The sequence below is a fragment of the Rattus rattus genome, chromosome 13 (assembly GCF_011064425.1).
Source record: "Rattus rattus isolate New Zealand chromosome 13, Rrattus_CSIRO_v1, whole genome shotgun sequence".
In the NCBI taxonomy this organism is placed as follows: domain Eukaryota; kingdom Metazoa; phylum Chordata; class Mammalia; order Rodentia; family Muridae; genus Rattus; species Rattus rattus.
This window is the reverse complement of record NC_046166.1, coordinates 52819721-52828621: the sequence shown is the minus strand read 5'-3', so window position 1 is coordinate 52828621 and position 8901 is coordinate 52819721. Positions and strand designations below refer to the sequence as shown.

Sequence of the window (8901 nt, the reverse complement as noted above, 5' to 3'; positions counted from 1 at the left end):
CCACCACAAGCCTGGCTGCTTTATAGCGGGGTTCAAGGGTTCTTCCGGGTCCGTCTTCTTTCTAGGTATTCTATCTACCGTCGGAAGTGGAACATTGACCATTGCACTTACTGTTGACATTTCTCCTGTGAGTTCTGGGAGGTTTGTCCCTAGCGTCTTATCTCTGGTTTTAGACGAAAGTCTATGTTCCTAACTGCTGTTATCACTTCAGTGGACTGACACTGTTGTCAGATACTAGTGACTTCCACCTCTTATCACCTAGTCAGAGAGCTTACATCTCAATTTTACCTCTCATCCTCCTGTGCAGAGTCTGGTGACCAGATGGAGGGCTCTTCTGAATAGTTATTTTGGTCTGGGTATTTGGGAGGCTGTTCAGTACCTCAGGAGCACAAGGGAGCTTCCTAGAGTCCATATTCTTCAGACTTTTAGATCCACAGAGTCTTCCCTTTCCTCTTAAGTACAGCAGTTTATCTTTTATTGATTCCGAGTTTCCTATATTGCCCTATATGGCAAGCAGCTAGCCTATTTGCCTTTGATGTTTTAAACAAATGTCACCACGTACTACAATGAGGTACAACTAATGAGGTGACGTCTGGGAGAGTTACGGATTATATGATGTTAAGGCACGTTCTTTGAACTATCACTGCCAAGTATAGCTGGTTGGGTATTGATAGGATTAGATGGCATTGGGGCTGGAGTCCTCACTCATGACCAACAACTTATAAGAGAGGGACTGGAGCAGCAGGACTGTGATGGCTGAACGGGAGCTGGTCCTGGGAGGAGCCGTGACACCCTAAAGCTTCCTGGAACAGCACGAATTGTTAGCTATCTTTACTTGGCTCTAGGACCCCCCTAAACCTTGTGAGATGACTTCTTAGCAGGAGGCTTTCTGATAGGGAACACATACCATTGCCTCTTCCTATAAGGGTCTAAACAAAGAGGCCTGTCAATCACTTGGGCAGAACAAAGGCCTACAGGACAAGCTGCTTGTTCCAGAGACTTTAGGAATAGTGTAAAACCTGACTAAAATTTAGATGGTGTCTTAGTCAGTGTTCTATTACTGTGAATGAACATTATGATCACAGCGACTTTTTTTTTTTTTTTTTTTAAGACAGGGTTTCTCTGTGTAACAAGCTCTGGCTGTCCTGGAACTCACTCTGTAGACCAGGCAGACCTCGAACTCACAGAGATCCATTTGCCTCTGGCTCTGAGTGTTAACATTAAAGCCCTGTGCCACCATTGCCTGGCTGACCACAGCAAGCCTTACAAAGAAAAGCATTTAATATTGGCACTCGATAACAGTTTCAGAGGTTTAGTCCATGGTCACCATGGCAGGGAGCATGGCGGCATGCAGGCAGATATGGCACTGAGGAGGAGCTGAGAGTTACATCTAAATCTGTAGACAGCAGGAAGACAGAGACACTGGACCTAGCTTGAGAATTTGAGAACGCTCATCCCCAGTGACACATTTCCTCCAGCAAGGCCACACCAACCATACAAGGCCATATTTCTTAATCCCTTCCTAGGGCCACTCCCTGGTGACCAAATAGTCATATCTATGAACCTCTGAATTTTTCAATGGAGATTACAAGGTTACGGGAATACAGGGTTGACCAGAGTGAGATCCCAATGACATTAATTATATTGTGTGTTTGTGTGTATAATATATATATGTGTGTGTGTGTATATACATATGCATATAGGTATATATATCACATATATGTGTGTGTTACTACATTTATACATTATATATAATACCTATATACCTATACACACTTGTTTGTGTGTGTGTATATGTATGTATATTGGCATGTACGCGCACGTTTGCACATGCATGTGGAGGTGACAGGTCAATGTCATGTGCCTTCCTCATTCGTTCTAGTTTTAAAAACAGGATCGTTCTGGCTCAGCCTGAGTCTCAGCACCCTAGCAAGGCCTGCTTGCTGGGAAGCTCTCAGGATTTAATTGTGTCTGCATCCTCAGTTCTGGGGTGACCAGCATTGCCTCATCCACATTTGGCCTAGCTGCTGGGGGTCTAAACTCAGGTCCTCATGCTTTCATAACAGGCACTTGGCTTATTGACCTGTGTCCTTATTACCTCATTCTACTCCTCACTGAGAGTGGAGTCCACTCTGCTCCCTAAACTGCTGTACTGATACTGGGCCTGCTATCTTCAGTGTCCCTCTATGCTGGGAAGTGGGAGATAGAACCAGAGATGTTGGAATGTTACACAGTTTTCTTCCTGGGATTCCATCATTTTCTTCTGGGGTTATTGGTCCTCTCCTGCTATAAAATTATAAATTTTATGATTCTGAAAAAGCCAATCCCAATAAACTTTGCTGGTTATTATGCTTATAGACAGGAAGACTTAGATGTCTCCTTCCTGCTATGTTTTTAAAAAGATTTATTTATTTATTTATTTATTTATTTATCATATAGAAGTACACTGTAGCTGTCTTCAGACACACCAGAAGAGGGCATCAGATCCCATTACAGATGGTTGAGAGCCACCCTGTGGTTGCTGGGATTTGAACTCAGGACCTCTGGAAGAGCAGTCAGTGCTTTTTTTTTTTATTTGTAAAATTTTTATTCACGTGTGTGTGTACGTGCGTGCGTGTGTGTGTGTGTGTGTGTGTGTGTGTGTGTGTGTGTGTAAACGCTTGTTTGTATGGGTGCCACACACATGAAGGCACCTGTAGGAACCAGAAGGTGCAGACCTCCTTGAACTGGAGCACAGGCAGCTGTGAACTTCCCATGAGGGTGCAGGGTCCTGAACTCAGGTCCTCTGAAAGAGCAGCAAACATTCCTAACTGCGAGTCACCTTTCCAGGTCCTACTTGTTTATTTTGTGTTTTGTTCATTTGAAACAAGATCTCCGTAGGACAGGCTGGCCTTGACTTTGACATGGTAACTGAGGCTGACCTTGAACTCTTGATCTGTCCCCACTTCCTAAGCTCCGGCATGAGGAATAATGAAGTCTCTACTTACCTCAGTTTAGGCCCTCAGAGGAGGGGAGGATGACACAGTATTTGAACCTGTTTACACGGAGTCTTTTTAAGCTACTGAGTCACTCCAGAAGAGAAAGGACAGAGTAAGTGGAAATCATTAAGTTGGCTAATAATAAGAAAAGGTAACACCTTGTCCCTAACAATAGAAATGTCCGTGGAACAGGTTTACAAGAGAGTCTGCACACAGCTAGGGCTGAGTTTCCCTCAGGGTTGACATCAGTGGCAAGGAATGAATAAAAAGAGAAACCTGATCAAGATCTGAGGGAAGAAGAGTCATGCTCATCCTCACTATAAAATGCTACTATCGGTTGGGGATTTAGCTCAGTGGTAGAGAGCTTGCCTAGCAACCGCAAAACCCTGGGTTCGGTCCCCAGCTCTGAAAAAAAGAAAAAATGCTACTATCAACCTGGAAAAAAGGCTCTCAAACACAGTATTCAAAATGTATCTAAAGTAGGGGTTGGGGATTTAGCTCAGTGGTAGAGCGCTTGCCTAGCAAGCACAAGGCCCTGGGTTCAGTCCTCAGCTCCGGAAAAAAAAAAAAAACAAAAAACAAAACAAAACAAACAAACAAACAAAAACCCCAAAAATGTATTTAAGGTAAGGTTTAAATATTGACATTTGTAAATGTTTTACTTTTAAAAAGAATAAATTACTATAGATAAGTAGGTCACATACAATGAAATTACTCTCAAATACTTGTATGCTTTATGTTTTTTGAGACAACATCTCACTTGGCCCAGGCTATGTAGCTGAGGCTGGGCTTGAACTCCTGATCTTCCTGTCTCTACCCCCCAAGAGTTAGTATTACAGATGTGCACCCTATCACACTTGGCTTCTAGAATGAGAAAAGGTGGAGTTTCAACTATTAGCAAGTGAGCATCTTATTTCCTGTCATCATGGCTGAAGACGAATGTTGCTCTTGTTGAGAAGAGGAGAGCTCGGCATCAAGGGGTGGAGGCAGAGTGCCGGGAACCAGACTACACTGGTAGAGCACTTGCGTGTTCTTCCATGTTCCAAATAAGGGGAAAGGGCTTTAGGACACATGTGACAGAGAGGACTAAGTAGCAGGCATGCTCTGAGGCCTGAGGAAACAGGACCGGCCCTCTGCAAGTTCAAGGGCAAACACCGGTGCTGTCACTTCTATGAGTACCAAGAAGTCTGCCAGCACTGCTGACACACCAGAGTCGGTTCTTGTGGGCAGAGCTTTAGAGCTAGGGTGGAGTCAAGTCCCAATCCCCTCAGTTACTCGTGGGAAACTCGCTCCAAGGCCACATAGAAGCTGTTCTTGTCATCTAGGCAATGCCAGCCAATGGGCCCAATCTCACAGTCTGCACGGACCAGAAACCGGATGTTGCCCACGTCCTTGGTAAAGTCCACGTTCTCAAAGATGAGCATGTCATTAACCAGATGGGTGGGGGAGATCACCCATCAGGATTGCTGCGGTCCGCCAGATCCGGCTTCTTCCTCATGGAGGGGAGGAAAAGCTGCCGGCGAGAGAAAAAGAGCAGTTCCTGGCTGCAGCACCCGAGAGCCATTACGCTGGCACAGCACCGCCTTCCGGTTCCGGCCTTCGGCTGACACTAGCTCGTTCTGCAGCTAGCAGGGTTCTGTTGCCGCGCTGCCACAGCATCAGCCACAACGGCGCATGCCCAGTCAGTGCTCTTAACCACTGAGCCACCTCTACAGCCCCCCTTTCTACTATTTTTAAATGTTTGTTTATGTGTGTATTTTGTGTGCCTATGAAATGTATATACATGCCCATGGAAGCCAGAAGAGGGTGTTGGATCCTCTGGAGCATCTAGTGTGTGTGTGTGTGTGTGTGTGTGTGTGTGTGTGTGTGTGTGTGTGTGTGTGTGTGTGTGTGTGTGCAAACTGATGTCATTCAGTATCTGAATTCTAGAAGTGTCCAAGGCAGTGCAGATCAGTCTAGTAGCTGTGATCCTTCTACAGTGTTGGGGAAAAACGGGTTTTCAAGGCTGGCTTCCTTCAAAGATCATGATGTGTTTTGACGTAACCCCAGGGTTGTGAAATATGCTTCTCAAGAGAAGGTTTGTGACTCCCGTCTTTGCACTGGTCTATGCTTCAATCTCTAAGGCAGGCAAGGAAGTAGGTTGAACTCCTAATACCTATTTCGTAGAATCAATCTCTCCCTTTCTGTATGCCAGAGGTGCAGATCAGAACTCTGTCTTCTCTCTCCGGCTTCTTAAAGGTGTTGAAGCAGGGCTGTGGAGAGAATGAACGCTATGCCTCTGCTATTTATGCAGAGAGACAGAGTGAAATCTCCCAGCTTCTGAATTCACCGAGTTGGCTTGGAGACGCGTGTCTCCGACTCCTCCCTTCCTTTGGCAGCAGGATGTACAGAGCCATGCCAGCTGGGACGCTTCCCATCTTCCTCCGCCACCTCCTCTTGGCATTCTGACAAGAATTCCGTGTTCGTATACAACCATCCGGTACTGACTTACCGGCTCCATGTTTATCCTGGAATTTCTTTTGCAGGGGCACATAGCAACGGTATGCATAAAGTTATCCAGACCCAGTCACTGAAACATCCCTTTAGCAGACATTTAACACTTGTACGAGTGCCGGCTATTAAGCTAGACGCTCCGTGAGGATAATCTGAAAGATGATCTTAATTGGCACTGTAGCTCCTTCTTCTATAATATTTTATGTGTCTGCTTGCATGGGCTTCTATGTGCCAATTTCTGCAGTTGCCTGCAGAGACCAGAGGAGGGCGCCAGATTCCCGGGGACTAGCGCTTTAGAGCTTTGTGAGCAACCTGACATGGGTGCGGGGAACTGAACCCAGGTCCTCTGGAAGAATGACGAGAGTTCTTAACCAGTGAGTGATCTCTCCAGACCCAGCAGTAGCTCCTTTGCTTGTCCAGGAGACAGCGTGGACTCAACAGTGCAAGCCTGCCTGAATTAGGGCGTTCTCGGTGATTACACATGTATCACCATTTGCCTTTGGCTGTTTTCTAGCGTGAGGATATCAAGATGTCTGTCTGGGACAGATCACTGTAACCGTACAGCAAGGCACATTACTGTTGTCCGAGAGGTGTAAGAGGTGGAAGGATGTCACCATGGATGTCATGGAAGGGATGAATCACACTTGTCACCTTTCCAAGTACAGCTCTACAAACTGTCCTTTTCATCAGCTCTGGCTTCTGTCTTACTAAAAGGTTCATTCTTGTAACCCTTTGATGCAACAAATCTTTGCATGATGAGAAGGCCTTCCAGTGAGGCTGGTAACTATAGGCTTTTCTAATGTCTTAGTTAGGGTTTACTGCTGTGAACAGACACCATAACCAAGGCAACTCTTTCAAGGACAACATTTAGTTAGGGCTGGCTTACAGGGTCAGAGGTTCAGCCCATTATCATCCAGCAGGAGCATGGCAGCATCCAGGCAGGCATGGTGCAGGAGGAGCTGAGAGTTCTACATCTTCATCTGAAGGCTGCTAGCAGAATACTGGCTTCTGCGTAGCTAGGATGAGGGTCTCAGAGCCCACACCCACAGTGACACACCTACTCTAACAAGGCCACGCCTAATAGTGCCACTCCTTGGTCGGAGCAACATCTAATATTGCCCAGTTCCTGAGGCTTTTATTTTTCCCATGTGGTAGCTGTGAATTTTATTTTTTCCATCATTTTTAAAATTCATATTACATCCTAGCAGCCACAGCCCCCCTTCTTTCTCTCCTCCCATTAACCCCTCCCCTTCTCCTCAAAGAAGAGGAAGGCCCCCTTGGGACCACCCCACTCTGGGACTAGTCCCAGCAGGACTAAGCACCTCCTTTCCCACTGAGGCACAACCAGGCTGTCCAGCTAGGGGAAGGCGATCCAATGGCAGGCGGCAGAGTCAGAGACAGCCCCCGCTCCAATCGTTAGGGGACCCGCATGAAGATCTAGCTGCACGTCTGTTACAGATGCGTGTGTGTGGGCCCAGGTCGAACCCCTCCACACTCCTTGCTTGGTGTGGTTCAGTGTCTGGGAGCCCTCATGGGCCCAGGTTGGTTGACTTTGTAGGTCTTGTGGTATTCTCGACCCCATGGAGGCTTACTTTTTTATTAATTAATGCCTAGGCCTTAAGCTAGGCTGGTTCCTAACTAGATCATGACTTAATTATTCCAATTATACTAATGTAGGTTCTGCCACACGGATGGTTACTTCTCAGTCTTACAAGTCCGGCTTCCTCCACGTCTCGGTGGTAAATATCCTGCATCTCGCCCTTTGCCAGAATTCTTCTCTCTGCTGGATGTCCCACCTTACCATCCCGCCTTTTGCTATAGGTCATAGGCATTTTGTTTTAACCAATCAGAGAGTGCCTTAAGCAGGCAAGGAAGGACAGAGACAATGTTCACACAGTGCACATAAACGTTACCCTACAGAGGTTGTCACATGAGAAGGTTTTCGGCATTGAAGTTCCTTGTAAAAATGTACTAGAGACTTTTAGTTTTTAGTGAATTATATGTCATGTGTTCACCCTCTTCTGGGGTAGAATGAGGGAAGAATATTGTCCTGCAGACGGGCTGCGGGTTTGACTAGTTGTGATCAATGGGCTGTGTTCAAAACCAATTTGAGTCACTTCTGGATATTTGGCTGCCAAGGTGAAATACCGCGTCGTGGTTGAGTCTCAATCCGAATCTTTAACCATTTTGGTGTTCAATTTTATTTTCCAAAGTGGGTGAAGTAATTCTTTTCTTTCACTAATGTGATATAATGGTAATATTCGTCCACATCGCTGCCAAATTATAACTTAAGGCTTTTGTTTCGTTTTTCTGAGATAGGGTCTCACTATGTAGCCCTGGCTGTCTTGGAGCACACGACGTAGACCAGGCTGGCCTCGAACACACAGAAATACACCCACCTCTGCCTCTCACGTGCTGGGATCAAAGGTGTGTGCCACCACCACCTCACTAGTATTTTGTACTGCAGTGGTCGTAAAATACTCACGTGTTTTGGGAGTGAGCACATCTTTGCATTTCTATGGCTAATTGTGAGATTCGAAAGCCAATTGTAGTTACTGGCTTTTGGGGCTCTAATTTCTAGAAACAGTTTGCTTCCTGTCAGGATAACACTTTGGTCATTGATTTTTCTACAGTTTTAGTCTTTGTTCATTATATTCAGAATACTGCTTTCAGAAAACAATGCCAGAAATGCCACGTTCCCCAACTCCGTGGCGGCTAGGACGTACCAAACGAGTCTAGCTTCTTTCAGTCAGACTGTGTCATAGAACATTTAATTGGTAAGAGAGCAATGTGGGTGGGATCCTTAGAGTGAGGGACAGCAGCTGTAGCCAATTACGCTTACATTCCTAACACACAGGTGCAAGCAATGTACAGTTGCCTGTAATTCACGTCAGAGTCTGATGTGAGAGGTCCTGGTGGGGTCACTGCTCCATATGCTCACTCAGGGCCTTAGGCTTTTTTCTTCTAAACTGAAATCTGTGGTTCTGTCATTTTCTTTTTCTTTCTTTCTTTTTTTTTTTTTTTCGGAGCTGGGGACCGAACCCAGGGCCTTGTGCTTGCTAGGCAAGCGCTCTACCGCTGAGCTAAATTCCCAACCCCCTTCCTTTTCTTTTTTTAAAGATTCATTTATTTATTCTATTTAAGTACACTGTTACTGTCTTCAGACACACCAGAAGAGGGCACTGGATCCCATTACAGATGCTTGTGAGCCACCGTGTGGTTGCTGGGATTTGAACTCAGAATCCCTGAGAAGAGCAGTCAGTGCTCTTAACCACTGAGCCATCTCTCCAGCCCCTGTCAGAGATAACAGAGCTAGAAATCAGTTCCATCAGGTAGTAACAACTGCTGTTTGGTCACCAGACCCCTTTTTATGTTTACGAGTACACTGCAGCAGTCTTCAGACCTGAGCCACTATTTGGAGGTGTGGCCT

The 8901-nt window shown here is 45.9% G+C and overlaps 1 pseudogene; it reads right to left on the bottom strand.

Moving 5' to 3' along the window:
• Positions 1-4222: 4222 nt before the first annotated feature.
• LOC116914344 lies at positions 4223-7275 on the bottom strand (annotated as a pseudogene).
• Positions 7276-8901: the final 1626 nt, after the last annotated feature.